Raw genomic sequence first — 17165 nt, 5'->3', positions numbered from 1 at the left:
AGGAAGCAGAGAGCTTCAGCCGGATCTTCTGTTTTAATCGCTGACTTTTGCAGTCCAAACTGTCATATAACGCACTACACTTGTAGCAAACTCCTATGACCATCTGTGATACATTAATTAGAGTATATGGCAGAATTATTTTTTTTATTTGCTTCTTCAAATTTTAACGTTGTTCTCTTATGAAAATCGAAAAACAAAGATTCCTCATAAATTTTATATCCCCGCAATTGAGGCGTATAAAAGCGTCAAATTTCACTTTCGCTTGGGTACAATACCGCGCAAGACAGGAGACTGGGAATAGTAGGGTTGTGACGTCAATACAAGAACGTTTTGTCTCGCGGTTTCTTTATTCCTCAGTTGTTTCCTTCTGAGTATTCAGCAAACTCATCTGTAGTTTCTCAACACAGTTTTCTTCCTCTGCACATCAAAGACAACTGACGAACAGAGAAATTGCGAGACTTTCGAGACAAGTGTTCCAGTATTGACGTCACAACCCTACTATCTCCAGTCTTCCGTATTGCGCGGTCTTTTACCCAACCGGAGGCATAATTTTGACTCAAACTTCTGCAAGACTGATCGGACTGCGTAGAAAACTTAACATGACAGCGACATGATAGAGACCAAACCGAGAATCAGAATGCTGCAACCGTGGACAGCTGTTTCGAGCTGGCTGGCTTTCGTCAGCAGGGCGTAGCACAGCAAAAAGTAGAACACCAACGCGAGTAGAGTGGTCTACCAAATGCACGTGGTGCATGACACTTTTATACGCCTCAAAGAAAAAGGAAGGAAGAAAAATTGAAAATAATTTTCTTTTTGATTTTGATACGAGAACAACATGAAGATTTGATCAAGTAAATAAAAGAAATTCTGTCATATGCACTGGATTCAACGCAGCTGGATTCAGTCTCCAAATTCCAAGGTGTCTGGGATAGCTTCCCTAAACCCTGTTTAAAGAATGCAAAGTCTCTGTTTAATATTTTTCACTATTTCTCAATTTATAAAGGGCTCAGCCAAGTTGCTATAAAGACTTAATATAACTAAAAAAAAGTCCGATTTCCGACGCAGTAGCGCTAAAATGTCTCAATAACTTTCTCTCAAAATAGGAAATACACGTACAAACTTAAGAGTTTGGATTTTAAAAAAATATGAAATAGTTTAATGTTCCAACGGTGTTTTTTAATGAATATTGCGAAACTTCTGGAGCTTAACTTCTGAAGTGATTGTCAATCTAGTTGGTCAAAAAAAGATGGTTCTATCAGTTAAGAGAATATTGCAATATTTTGTACTAAGCCCAAGCTATCAGAAGTATATGAAACGAAAAAATAAATTGAAAATTAAAATACTTTGTTCTGTTTACAAGGGGGAAAAATTTAAGCAGAAAACTGAAAAAAAAACAGTAGTTGGAAACACTTTGAAATAGTAGTTAGTGGACGGTTAGCTTTATAACAAAATAAGTACAAGAGCGTTGGATACTCAAGATTGGCAAATGTGGCTTCTAGATATCATTAATGGTAACTTACCGAAGTTCGCACCATCATTATTGAATTGATCTCCATCATCATCATCGTCGTCGTTCGCCTCGTTATCGACAATCCATATTATTGTTACCGACAATAGAAGCGTAACGTTCATCAATATCATCGTAGCTGTCACTGTCATCAAAATGACTATCATGGCTCTTTTTCCTTTCTTGTTCTTCACTGTTTTTCTTTCCTTCTTAGTATCAGTAGCTTCCTTTATGTTTCCTTCCCTTGCATGCCAGTATTGGTTATACGTATACCTTAATCTGAAAGGGAATGACGCTTATATATAAAATGTCGCATACTTAAACATCAGGCTAAATCAGATTTACTGGTGTCCGATTGACAACCAAATGATTATTACTATTCCGTTCTTGGAACTGAGTTGCTCATATTGCATGGCCTTCCTAAACAGCTAAAATAGCGCTATTACAGAAGGGGCATATGAAATGTAAACGAGAAGGATCAACAACCTTTAGGGTTGAAAGGGGAGGGGTTGGGAGTACACGGACACCACCTATCAGCTGATCTCATGGACAAATTTTATTGGCCTGAAAATTTGAGATGAGACTTGCATACTCTGTATGAATCTTACATCGTGTACATGGACAGTAAAACAGCACACTCAGGGAGGCTTGAATTCTCTCAGTTTTTGCTCCTGACAGAGAGGAGGCTAGGCAACGAAGACACTTTATTTAAAAACATGGGTGAATCAACAATTTCCAAAGCGCTGTAAAGTAGTAAAAAAAGGAAAGATGGTAAACATGCATGGACACAACACAGTACTTTCGTCATTACCGTCAGGATCCCAGACGTATGCAAGACGCGTTTCATAATAATAATAATAATAATAATAATAATAATAATAATGCACAGGCTTCTTGAAATGATCGCCAGGGCGTTGCAATAAGTTAAAATTGAATAAAATCACATAAAAAATTTACATACCAGATAAGCTAATTGAAGATAAGATCTTAAAATGGAATAAAACTGTACAATATAAGTAAACTAAAAATGATTAAAACAATAGGTTTAAAATTATAAAAAGCCTCCTTGAATAAATGCGTCAGCAGCGACACAAAACACCCTGTCTCCCAATGTTCTTTTAGTACTTTCCGGCTTTAGGGTATTCTAATAGCTATAAAAACCGTGTAAGCCTAGTGTATGACGCAGGTGGCCACACCTTTCCATTGCCGCAGTGGAACCGGTGCACGGAAGGTCGTGGGTTGGATTACTATTGGCCCTCAAGACTGTTTTTCGTTCCCATGCACGCGTTCTCGTCACACGATGAGCATTTCATATTTTCTAGTTTATTTACTGAACTTAACATTTACCATCTCTACCTCTTTACCATTAATTTTTTGGTGCCGATAAAGTGGGTCCTGTCCAAGTGTGTTAGCCACAATCTTAAACAAAACTAGTAGAGAAAAATGCGGATTGTGCGCGAGGATTTGAATCTCCCTGAATAAAAAACACCGACAGGAGAGTAGTAAACCTTCCCTCCCCCACACCCCTCACTCAGCAGTGGATCAGCACTGATGAGGAGGGAAGCGCTGAGTTGTTTATGTATGAATATAACGCTGGAATTTGTTGGTCGACAAAAAAATGTTCCCAACAGTTTCGTCCAGGATTGTAGTTTTGGCTATTCACTGTCTTCTGTTCGGCCCTAGTAGGATCTTATAGCAAAGTGTTAAAATGTTATTTTACAGGAATGAAAACTCTTTGATTATCCCTGATGTATTTTAATTTCACTCAGATTTACGTTTTTCGACTACGGGACTTAAAAAAAGACATTTACATCAGTTCTGGTATTGGCCTTTTAAAACAACATTAAAATTCCATGAAAGAAAAAATGAAAAGAAAAGGCAAAATTTTAACCTCCTCACCAGTAGAAACACCTGACCCCAGTTGTTCAATGAACAGATTACTTAATCCCAGGGAATAAACCTGATGTATTGGTTGATGCATTTCTATCCGCTCGATCGATAGTGAATTATCCAGTGGATAGCCGTTATCCGCTCTTCGAACAACCGGGGCAGATTGTTCAGAAAAAGAAACACGTACAGTTTGTTTAGTTAAGGTCAGATAAGGTGTCTTTTCACACCGCCCTTTTTAGTCAGGGTTCAGTCTGGTCCTTGAAGAAGTTTGGTTCTGAGGTGCGAATAAACTAAATGAAATGAGAGCATTCATCCGATCAAATGAGTCTACAGAGTAGTACTTCCCAGCAGTGCTAAGGCAGTAACTCTTGTTGTTGACTCTCGATCCCAGACAGTTGTCGAAGCTCATTGGAATTGAAAAACAAAATCTTACATTTTTGGGAAATACACCTGCAGTAAAAATACAGTAAGAATAGCTTGTCAACTGATGTAACCCAGATCGTTTCCGGATTACCCGAGCTAAAGTAGGACTTACCCCTTTGACTCACCCCGAATGACGTCAATGACATGTTTTTAACGGAAATATTCTGTATATTAAGCACCAAAAGATATTGCATCGAAAAACAATCTTTAAAAACCAATTTAGTGTACGTACTACTAAAGTGAAATTGTGGTAAGTGTTGAATAATTTGTGTTTTGCGAAATTTACAAACTAACACCGTTTCAGAGCTTTCAATTGCTTTAAATCCTCGTAACAGGACAGTAAAAGTTTAATTACTCGAGTCATTTATTTAATTTGTTTTCCTATCGAACTAATTGATACGTTAACAGAGGATCCCTATAAAACTTCAAACCAAAATCTTCAGAAATTAAAAAAACTTGACATTTTTTGTTAATTTTATTGTCTCTCACTTCCTCAGTTGTTTCCAAGTTGTATATATTTTAATCTTTGAACAAACTTTAAAGAGTTAACTCCTCGCTGGAAAATTATAGTAACGAGAAAAGAGGTAATTAAGGCCCGGGTGGAATTGTTTATTTATTAATTTGCAAATGTTTCCTTGCTTGGGCTTTCTTCTTTATTTTGTTGCAACACACTCTTGCGAAAGAGAGGGCGATGGCCGGAAACGAAACGATTTTATTTGGCTAGCGAACCAGTTTTGGTTGACGAACAACGAACACCTTACATAGAAAATTAAATTTTCTGCGAATATTCTAACACAAATTTACTGACGAATGTCTCTCCCTGCTTGAGAAAGAACAGCGTGAAAAGAAACTCTTTAAATAAAAACATTGATTAAGTCACCTCCATTTATTTTGTCAGGTCCACAGGTGATCCAATTAGTGAAGTGTCAAACATATTGTACAAACAGAGCTGCTATTCCAATTGCTGATGAATTACTGCTCTTGTAAAACCGACGCAACGAATTTTTAATGAGATAGCTCCCTAAACTCCTTTAACTATTACTCGACAATCGTTTTTCAAATCTAATTTACTTCAATTGAATCAACCGGCGGGCGCGGGCATATTGAAACGATGATGTAGTGTGACTGTACCTGAGGTCATTGTCGATGGTATATTTATTTGTGCATGGTCGTATACTAAATTATCACGGCACGCGAACAAGCACTGCTAGACAAAATTTGATATTTCCTTTTCTAACAAGAATACAACCTGGTTAATGAAAAGGAGCCTTACTAGATTTTTAACGTGCTTCAGCGAATTTGTCAGTTCGTTACCTTTATCAAGCGTTAAAAATTCGCTGATGAACAACAAGCTATATGTGTTGACACGGTCATTAGCTTCCGCAAATTCCAAATCAACAGATCTCTTACATGTAATTTGTTAATCAATACAATACAATTTTGAGTTGAGTACTCAGTCAAGCAGAATCGCATGTGAAACTTCAGCTAGTGAGACTTACCTCAACGGTGGTTTTGGGATGTTATTTTCATCCAATCCTGAAGACTGAGATCTCAAATCTGCTCAAGCTAAAACTCCCGCCTCAAGAAAAAGTGGACCGGAAATACCGCACACTAGCACTTCAAAGGCCTAATAGGTCCTAATACTACCAACGTACTCCAATGTACTCCTCAGACTCCTCGACTTCAATACCAAGCCAGATTACGTACGACATACTCATTATGAACACTGAATAGCAATAAATCCTTAGTAAGCTCTTTTAGTACGTTCAGTAGGAGCCCAACCAACGGTTCTGAGGAAGGATATATCTTGGTCGGGATACAAAAAAAAAAACCAATCGATGCGAGCAAGTATATCGGGATTCCGTGGCATGTTGTTAAATCGTAACCTTCGGGCCTTATGTGGTTTTTGAGGTTTTCAAACCCTGCGGCGCAGTGTGTGGCCACGGTAAAAAGAATTAGAATTAATAATAATAATAATAATAATAATAATAATAATAATAATAATAATAATACAATAAGGTCTGGATAGTAGCAGGCCAGTCAAAAGTTTAAAGAAAACGACAAAACGTTTAAGTTTGCAAAACATGTTTCGACGGAGACTTCTGTCATCTTCAGTTGGTTAATGTACAAAGCGTTTGAAGTTGAATTTACAATAAGTAGACAAAAATGTTAATTATGATAAACGGTGACAACAAACAGTGGAACTAAAAGTCGTTCGCACAATCTTTTCACCAAATCCCTCCCGGGCTCCCCGCGTCTTCGCCTAGGGCCTCACGTTCCGTATTTGTACTGCTTTGTTGGTCGTTCGGGAGCTTGGACCCGTTTCTCGAACGAAAGCCACGAAAACTTCTCTGCCCTTCCATGCTATTTTCAGTGGATTTTATTTTAAAAACAAACAGGCCCAACAGGAAACTTTGTTCATATGAAAAATAGTTATAAGCGTAGAGAACAGCTTTATAAAAGCAAACAATCTACAAGGAAACGAAACGAAACGAAAATGCTGCAAGTAGACGCAGGATCTGTGAAAGATCTAATCAGCCCAAAATATAAATGACTCAAATTTCTGCAAGGCTGATCGGACTGCGTAGAAAACCTAACACAACAGCGACATGATAGAGGTTGCTGCATTCTGTTGATTCTCGGTTTGGTCTCATTGAAAATAGCGTGGAAGGGCAGAGAAGTTTTCGTGGCTTTCGCTCGAGAAACGGGTCCAAGCTCCCGAACGACCAACAAAGAAGTACAAATACGGAACGTGAGGCCCTAGGCGAAGACGCAGGGAGCCCGGGAGGGTTTTGGTAAGAAGACCGCGCGAACGACTTTTAATTCCACTCCGAACATCAGGAAATTGATTTTTTGGTCAGCCGAGCCGGAACTGATCCATTTCTGGCGTAGCGGGCGATAAGCACGTGCTGCAAATGGCGGGAAAGGACCTGCGCCATCATTCAGTGTGGTCAGTTACAACACCCCATTTATCGTAGGTGCTTCATATATCCCCTATTATAATAAGGGATACATGAAGTACATACCATTGAAGTACATACTCCATTTATACTACCGTCCCATCTACTCCGTACTTCTTCTTATATGAATTTTTTTCGGATACAATGTAATTTCATTTTATATAAAAATACACACTTTTTTTTTTCATTTTTCCTTTATTTTTATTAATTAATTTTTTTTTTTCGTGTTCCGGAATGTTCCGGGATGTTCCGGAATGTCCCATGTTCCTGGTTTTATCGACGGCCGCCACTTCGCGACTCAGTAATGAAACTCAGCATGTAAATAAATGAAATTCTAATGAATTTTGTTTCGCAATTTTGATGATGTTTGCCCTCAGCCGGGATAAGGGCACCTGTCAACTGACGTAAGGAAAGGTCGTGCTCGCACTTCTTTACCTCGAGTTTGATGACAGAATTTTTGAATTTGTCCCAGTCTAACAGCGTGGAAAGAAATTAAAATGGGTTGTATAATGGTAGTTAACCAGGAGCAAATAAGGTAATTCGCTCCTGAGTAAACTGAATCAATATTTTTGTTTTCCAGCTCCATTACTTTAGCCGATTAACGGAAGTGTCAAGCGTATCGTGCAACTTTAATACGAGCTGCTAAATCGCTCACAAATATGACTGCTATCGAAAAACGCAACGAATTTTTAATGAGACAACCCCGACAACTATCTTAAGTAGATTTAAAACCTGGTTTACTTTAATCTATTAAATTATATAAAACCGCGCAGGCCCGTATCAAGGCTAAAACAACTAGGGGGGCCGAGCAAAATGGTTAAACAAAACTACTCTCCCCCCCCCCCCCCCCACTCCTGGTCCATCACCCCCAAAAAACAGACAGATCAGGGAGTTAAGATGCAACAAGAACATTAAAAAAGCATTAATAAGCGGATGCAAGTAGTTTATTTCAACAGCTTTCACGATTTGAGATTGGTTGATTTCAATCCATTTTGGTTCTTTTTCCCGATTCACAAGGTAGGAGTGCCCTCGTTGCCGTTGTATATAAAAACAAACTGTTAGAGAAAGAAACTGACAGGTAGTAAACATATTATTGAAGGTTATGAAAAGGCACTTGCAGCATCAGAGTTCAAGACTGATTGTGCGCATTAATCTGTTTTAATTGTCTTTTTTGGCACATTGTTTTTTAACTTCCAAAAATTGTGGGGGGGCTCAAGCCCCCCCTGCCCCTCCCCCTGCTACGGGCCTGCCGTGCGTGCAACAATGTACAGATCGTACTTGAAACAGCTGCTGGTACGTTTATTTGATTGGTAAACATTTTGATAAAATTGTTAGTACAACAATTCATGAATTGCTCTAAATTCACGAGACAGCTCAACTTCATTAAACTTCAGTCGTCGAAAATTATTGATAAGGAGCTAATTTAGGTCTTAACAAGGACCTTGGCTTTTACCTCTAAAATCCGCATACGACAGATCAATACTCGGCATAAAAACTTGTTAATTGAATATTTCAAGCAGTATCGCAAGTGGGACTTACCTCAACGGGTTGGATTTTGGATGTTATTTGCATCGACTATCAGACTGAAAAAAACTCTTGATTGAATCACTGAGGAGCAGCTGAACCTGTACGCGGGATATAAAGCCTGACAGTAGATCTAAAAATATTTTGGAAACGAGACAAGAAGTCAGTGCTCAGCGTTTTCCAACTTATCAACTTCATTCCTTTTTCTACAGATCTTTGCTCGCACATGTAGTCTATCTGAAAACACCGTCACCCTGAACTGAATGGACTTGTCGAAAAACCATGGTATGATTGACTTTCGGTAATTAATCCAACAGAAAACCAATCAAAACTAGACTGTTCACAGTCCCTCTATTTTTCCGTGGGATTCTCGAGACCGGTACGCTTCGATGGTTGGTTTGTAAAAGCGAGTACGATCTGGGGAGAGTGTCTAAACTACCGAGGGGAGGGAAACGTGTATTTTAATTGAAGGAGAAGAGAAACTAAAGCGGTGAGCCGTGAGAGTGCCCCATATTTAATTTGCTGAACTTTTACAGCCCGTCGAGCGACTGACGGGAACGATTGAACGACCGAGCGAGTGACATTTTTGCTCATTACGATAACTCGATCATTCAGCGTATGCGCAAGTCACCAGTTAAAAACAGTAATTGATCCCAGTCTCTAACCATTAGTTATTTCAACTATGGATATGCATGAGTATGGTTTCTAAGGAAACTGTGGTGCTGTGTCGGTGGGGAGCAGAACGGATGTTTTATATGATCTTAATGGTCTGCGATCGGTCTGAGACACGATCGGTGTCATGATCGGCGATCGGTCTGCGTCATGTCGCAGGTACAACGGACACATGTCCCCATTTGCGATCACAGTGACAGCAGACAAGCGTACCCTTGATCCTCTGGGAAACTAGTAGAAAGATTTTAGAACAAAATGGGGCCTTACAGAAAGTGTTTGACATATTTAGAGAAAACTGTACGGATGTTGTTGTACCGTTTCTGCACTTCTTCGACTGATAATCGTAACTTTTCTGCTATTTCCTTCCACGCGTTACGCTTCTTGTGAGGGACTCTGTAATCGTTGCAAGCCTTTTCATAAATACAACGATAGTTTTGAATACAGGCCATTAAAGTTTCGTTATCTACGGTCGTTTCAACAAATGAACTCTCCATCTCAATGGCCGCCATGTTTGTTTGACGTTGTTTTGGTGCGAAAAAGGCGCCAGGCATTTTTCTCAAGCCTGACTGGACAATACATGACACGTGTTTCAACGCAAACAATAGTGTGTCCCCGATAGGCCGCAGATCGTCCCAGACAAACGTTTCTATTAGAAATTGTCTTGGTCGGAAATATCGTAATGGTTGGGAAAGTAGAACTAGATTCTACTTTCCCGATCGCCCCGTCCGTGTGTCGCAGACCACCGCAGACGCCGGGGACAAATGTTTCCATATACCTGCAACTCAGTGACGCAGACCGATCGCCGTCTTCTCAAAGAGTCAGGATGATTTGAAATAACTCAATCAAATTTTCACATAAGCTTAAGCAGCAATAGAGCTATACAATGAACTAAAATTACATGGTTTCGAACAATCTGGCCTGATTTATTGATGTTTTATCCGCAAGACATTGGGTGATTTTTTTCCCTTCCTTTGTGAGAGTGTAATTCGAAAGTGTGATGATAAATTGAAGCTAATTGATGATTCTAGTTCATTGCACAGCTCTAGTCATTAGTTAGTAGTGTGCCAAATTCAACTGTTCACTATGAGCCAGAGTGGAGATATTGTGTTTACCAATATGCCATCTATTGGACTTGCGGCAATGGGTGTGGCTCTTTGAAGGGGTGTGGTTCATCTGGAATGTACATGTAAGGGATGTGCCAACAACATGATGGAAAAAATTCCTTAAAGCCTTGTCATTGTTTTGACTTTAATAAGAGGCCATGGGTGACAGGCAAATTGATTACAAAATCGTTGTCAACATTGTCACTTTTAGACTATCGTAATTAAATGGAAAACTTTTAAATTGACTACCGCAAAGAGAATCGAGTGCTGCGGAAGTTTCGAGCGTTAGTCTTTCGTCAGAACGAATCCACCAATTTACCTATTTTAATACTTACCAACTCTGACGACAAACCAAGCATTTATTTCAACTTATTTCTGAAATATATACTGCTACCAGTACGCACGTGGCTTATATCTTCTGATATTACGAAAACAGAGGGTAATTATTAGCCATTGTTTGTTAAACCAACCGCAATCCGAATATATCATACATGATTGCTGCGGCGATATAGGAAAAACCAGAGATTCTTCTGCGAAAATAGTGTGTTCTCTAAAATCCATCTACTTGTACACTGATATGTTAGAAAATGCCCAGTATGTGTCTCATCTTGAAAAAAGCGATCTCTACGGTAGAGGTACCCGAAGAGTCAGTGAAACCGCAAAGAGAAAAGACCCTTCCGCACCTAATAGCAATCCTTCCTTCTCATGGGCTGGCCGGATGACAAGCTACAAAGCAACATCAAACTCTTTGCATATCCTAACACTGCTTTACTGAGAAATAAACAGCGTGAAAAGAAACTCTAAAAAACAAAAATATATTGATTCAGCTAATTGTAATATTTTTTTTGTTTTGGTTTTCCAGCTCTACAGGTGATCCAATTTAATAATAAGAGTGTCAAACATATTGTACAAACAGAGCTGCTATTTACATGTTGACCCTGAAGTGTCTGCTAACTTGTAAAACTGACGCAACCGGAATTTTTAATGAGTCAGTTCCCTAAACTCCTTTAGCTATAACTGTCATAACTCAATAATCGTTTTTCAACTCTCATTCGTTTTATAATATATTGAAACAAACGGTCCGCATATTAAAGTGATGATCTATCTAATTTGACTGTACTTGAGATTGTCTATGGTATATTTGTTTACATTGGTCATTAGCCACGCGAACAAGTACTGCTAGATAAAAGTTTATACTAACTTTTCTAACAAGAATACAACCTGGTTAATCAAAAAGATCCTGACTAGATTTTTAACGAGCTTCAGCGTATCTATGTTCTTTACCTTTATAAATAACCATCAAGCGTTAAAAATTCACAGATGAACAAATAACTATATGTGTTGGCACGGTCATTAGCTTCCGCAAATTCCAAATCAACAGATCTCTTAACTCGTCATTTCAAACTTTGGGTTAGCATTTTGAGTTCACGATAGAAGACATTTTCACTCCTTCTATGGTCATTTTTATTGTTTAAGTTTTTGGCTCTATTGTTTGTATAACAATAGCTAGGATGAACCGACGCACAAGCTAACTACCGAAGCGCGAAATTCAAAAATCTTCGTAAGTTGTTCATGGCACAAATCCAAGCACTTAGGGGTGGGGGTGAAGTATTAATTTTGTAGTTAGGAATTATTTGACGGGTGATGGGTGGGGAGACATGTGTCACGAGTGATTCTTGTCAGTAGACTCATGCCGGTCTCACGGCAGCATTGTAGTTGCCTTTCGCGAAGTGTCCTAAATGAATTCTAAACTAAATCTTGTGTTACAATAACATATATTAACTGTTAGTCCGAGACCAATGCACTTGTAGCAAGAGACTCATAGTCTCTTGACTTGTAGGGATTAGATTCTTATTTAGTATGAACACTTTGGTAAAATAAAGCTGAGCAAGTGGATTGCAGGGTTGTAAAAAAGAGTGAGCAAGTTAATCACCAGAGGCTGCTTTCACTTGTGTTTGTCCTTATGCTTGCGTCGAGGCACGGTGAAATAAGCACTTTTATCCTTGCGCTTGTGCCGCTACTGAAAACCATGCTTTAGTGCACTGTTAAACGATCAGTCACTAAGACCCATATAAAGACCAACAGAAAAAGTATCTACCAATCCTTGTTTAAAACAACTATAGCCTGAAAGCGTATTCAAACTTTGCGCGTTATCGCGCTTTTCTTGCAAAGTCTTTGTCTTGCAAACTATCAAACAAGCATTAATTCATACAAATATACCAAACCTGGGGTTAATCACTTCCCGCGCGACCGCGCACGAGAAAAACTTATCACTCTTTTGTCGGAATGCCTTTGTCCCGCAAACTATCAAAAGAGCATTAATTTATCCAAATTTACTTCGATTTAGGCGATTTCTCGCTTTATTAGGCGTCCTCGCTTCTTGTGCTTCCGCCGCTTGCTGTCTCGCGCGCGCCCTTGCTCGGCTGACAAAAAGAAAATGAGAGACTGCTTCCGGCTTAGCTTCTTTGGCAATCATTTGATTATTTCTGCATAAACCAAAGTCTACTGCTATTCTGTTAACAAAGGTTTCTGTTTAAAATGTCGACAAAGCGATTTTGCGAACATGAAGTGCAAGGTTTGTCATACGCGCTCGGTCGATGATGACAATGCACTCAGAGCAAGTCACTTACATACCCCATGTCTGTCACTGTCATAGTGAGACATTTACCCCAATAGACCCCGTTAAGTGTAAAAATGTCATCACCGACAATTTCACGATTAAACGCGACTGAAGGCCGAATTTTGTTTAACGATGCCCCATCGAAAAAGTTGGGTATTGTAAAAGAAAAGAAAAGAAACAAAAGCCGCATTGGTTATAAAAATCCTAACCATAACAATAGGCAAAGTTTTCAAGCAGTATCGCATGTGAAACTTCAGTGAGACTTACCTCAAAGGTGATTTTTCGGTGTTATTTTCATCCAATCCTGAAGACTGAAATCTCAAATCTGCTCAAGCTAAAACTCGGTATATGGCTTATGAGGTTTTCAAACCCTGCGGAGCGCAGTGTGTGGTCACGGTAAAAGAATCAGTGATTCTTGCTCTTCTTTATGTCCGGTCTCTGTTTTGTTATTATTTTTCCTTAGGAAAGAGGTAAACTGCTGAAACTAATACGGTATTTAAACTCAAACCATAGTTCAAAACTTTTAGTTTTCAGTCCAGTAATTCAAATTGTAAACAACTGAGATGGTTGGTTTAAGTGTTTATCAAGCAAACAGCTTTGTTAAGGCAGGAAATCAGTATGACTCAGATATAACTTGGCAACTGTGGAAACAATAAAAACAAAAGAAAAATTTATGCAAAAAAAAAGTTCCTAATAACGCGTGCCCGGTTTGTTTAGTTAATGTCAGTTAACACACCTATGGTATCCTTTTGAGGTCTAGGGCTTTTCATGCATTTGTAAACCACAATTCAGTCAGTTCTTGAAGTGATTTGGTTTTGTAGTCTCTCCTCGTGTGAGCCACCCACCGGCGAATGACGTCAATGAGGCAGATTTTCAAATATACTTACTTCCTCCATGTAGAAAACAATCTAGCTGAATTTTCCTTTTTTATCTCGGATATTAAAATTTTAATTCGCCAACAATATCAATCGGAACTTTTTGGTAAGTAAAAAGAAACATTAGGAGCGAGGTTGGAAACACATATTTTTAAAAAAATACAGTATTTTCATGCATTTCCGTTCTGTGATTCAATTAACTTATCTTTTTCCTTCAAAAATGTGTTTCAAGACGGCAGCTTTTCATTAATTTCAAGTGAATTACTTTGTTGCCGTAGTGAACTCTCCTGCTAACTCTATCCATCTGTATACGTATAATACAGTTAGCGAAATCAAAATCACTGCAATACACTGTGACACTAAATATGAGTTTCACAGATGTTTCTGCTTGAAAAGAAACAGCGTGTAAAGAAAATAAAATGAGTTGTAGTTAACCAGGAGCAAATTAGGTAGTTATCTAATTGGCTCCTGAGTAAACTGAATTAATATTTTTGTTTCCAAGCTCGATCACTTTAGCCGATTAACGGCGGGTATCAAGCGTATTGTGCAAACTTTGATACAAGCTGCTAAATCGCTCACAAATATGACTGCTATCGAAAAACGCAACGAATTTTTAATGAGACAGCCCCGACAACTATCTAAAGTGTTAGTTTAACTACTACTCAACAATCTGTTAAATTATATCAAACCTCGCGTGTAACAATGTACAGATCGTACTTGAAACAGGTGCTGGTATGTTTATTTGATTGGTAAACATTTTATTAAAATTGTTAGTACAACAATTAATTGCCCTTAATTCACGAGGCAGCTCAAATTCACTAAAGTTCAGTCGTTGAAAATTATTGATAAGGAGCTAAAATAGGTATTAACAAGGACTTTGGCTTCTCTAAAATCTACATATAAAAACTTGTTAATTGAATATTTCAAGCAGTATCGCAAGTGGGACTTACCTCAACGGAATGGATTTTGGATGTTATTTGCATCGACTATCAGACTGAAAACTCTTGATTGAATCACTGACGAGCAGATGAACCTGTACGCGGGATATAAAGCCTGACAGTAGATCTTACAATATTTTGGAAACGAGACAAGTGGTCAGTGCTTAATGTTTTCCAAGTAAATCAACTTCATTTCTTTTTCTACTGATCTTCGCTTTCCACATGTAGTCTAGCTGAAAACACCGTCACCCTGAACTGAATGGACTTGTCGTAAAACCAAAACTATATTATCATGGCATGATTAGTGTTCGGTAATTACTCCAAAAGAAACCTGATCAAAACAGACTTCGATCACTGATCACTTTCGTAACTGTCCTTATTTTAGATGTGCTAATTACTTGCCATTCGCATTGTCGCCACGCCACCTTGAATCTACTGAAAACAGCTCAGAAAATTTTGAATAGCAAACAACCAAAATGCGAACACACACAGTTTCAACAAATATAAAATGAAATGATTCGAATTCGATTTTATAACTGATATATCAAGCTACAATGGGTTAGTAAGACGAGGTAATTAAACATTCACCGATAATTTCGTCAGAGGCATTTTCAGTACCAACGGATTGTTATGTTAACGTGGATATACATTGATCGTGATACAAAGAAAGGCGGCGACGCCAGCTGTTGTAACTTTATATCAATATACTTCGTTTTTAGTGCCAACGTTTGTTTGTTGTAACATTGTAAAACCCCCAACGGGCCTACTATGGCTTTCACCGTAAATCAGACAGGGTATCACTAACCTTACCTTCTGGTCACGCTAACGTACTCTCAAGGCTGTGTGTGGCCGCTAATTCAAATATTGATCATGATCATCAAAGGTAGTTGCTTTTAATTGTTTATTAAGCAAATAGCTTAAAGAAGGGGCGTTATCTTAAACAATAGCTTAAACAACTGTGGATAAATCATAATCGTTTGTTGATTGACATATGCCAGCTTGATTTCCAATCTTTAGTGGGTGTGAGACAATTTACACTTTTTATTTGATAATTAGTCGCTTGAAGCTCACTCCAAGGTGGTCTGATCTCACTCAGCCGTTTTATACGGGAAAAAGAGAACGCTTTTTCGCCTAAGTGCATCAAATACAATAATAATACGGTATGCTAAAAACTTTTATTGTCGCCCTTAGCTGAAAGTCACGGTCTACAGGACAACTAATTAAACACAACAGAGACCCTCGTATTCATGATTTATACAACTTAAGCATTTGCGAAAAGAAGCCTGACTTGAAAAATTCAGGCTTGAACGGGATCGTTCAAGCCTAAAACTTTTCAGGCTTTGTTTTTGCAAATAACTGCAAGCGAGGGTCTTTCTTCTATTTAATCACCCACAGTTCAAATCTATGTTTCGTATATTGATATTCAGGACAAGTGATTGCCAAGCAGTTTTGGAGCGTCCTTAGTATAGATCAGTTTTAAACTGACTGTCGTAAAATCAAATCCAATCAAAACCGTACGGGAACATAGATGGATTAATTAATCAGTCAGAATTCGAAGCAAATGCATGTGGCTAATGTAATTGGCACAACGCGGAAAAATGCGTTGGAGTAAGTCGGTGCGTATAACCTTTGGTATCAGTTATGGATCAGTTAATTCCAACAGCGGTCATTATAACCCGCCGGTAGCTGTTGCTATTCGTGGCGGGTTGGTTAATTCGTGTATAGAAGGCCATTCCAATCTCGCAATCATTTCCCCGCTTCCCCTGACCAACCCAAGTTTTCAAAAAGTAAAAAAATGGTAATGATTTCTATTCCTGTTCCTCTTTCACAGGGGTTGTAAAGTTAATTCGCTTTGTCTGACATTTAAAACCAGCCTTTGAAACGAAGTTTTTGAACTCTCCCCGTAAGGGGCTTTTCAGGGATAATGAAACAGATACAACGAAACAAATATTTTAACTGGAATATAACTTCACTTCACTTCACTTGTCCCCTGGCGCCAAGATGGCGCATAGGGCCACTGGAACATAACAAATTAACTTAATTTAGAATCCCAGCTGGCAGGAGGTGGACCAGCAAGCGAGGCCGACTGAGGATTTGAACTCGATGCTACCTGTTTGGGTAGCATTGTGTCGCATTCCGTAAAAGATACCAGCAGTCCATAATGTAACTGGAAGTTGTGTTCGGTAATTCTAAGTCGCTAGGACTTAAACTAACAAGATGTCCGTAATAATACGCTGAGCAATTCAGTGGAGCCTTCAACATCGAAACACCGAAATTTAGACGCCTTGGAGCACTTAAGGGTAAAGCCTTTTAAAACAACTTTTTTGTCCCAGGAGGCGGGAATCAATGACCGCGCGACATGAGATGTGGAACTTTCGAAAGGATCGGCGCATGTTCGCATATTAACGCCGGAACTAGATTTCTACGAGGTGGGAGCTGTATAAATGACGTTCTTGTCCAAACAGTCCGGCGAAAGACTGCTACGATTGTGACACGTTTTTCAGGTAAACCTGCATGGTTTTCATGAAGTTCATGAATTTACCGATGTAAGTCGTAAAATTCTGGAGTTTACTTTTCTTGACTTTTTTTTTGTCTGTGTTCGCATATCTTGCCTCTGTGTTCGATGGGAGACAAAGCAAACCACATTGATACG

The sequence above is a fragment of the Pavona decussata genome, unplaced genomic scaffold (genome assembly GCF_977016875.1).
Source record: "Pavona decussata unplaced genomic scaffold, jaPavDecu1.1 SCAFFOLD_59, whole genome shotgun sequence".
Lineage (NCBI taxonomy): Eukaryota > Metazoa > Cnidaria > Anthozoa > Scleractinia > Agariciidae > Pavona > Pavona decussata.
The sequence above is the reverse complement of the archived record's forward strand: the minus strand, read 5'-3'. Positions refer to the sequence as shown.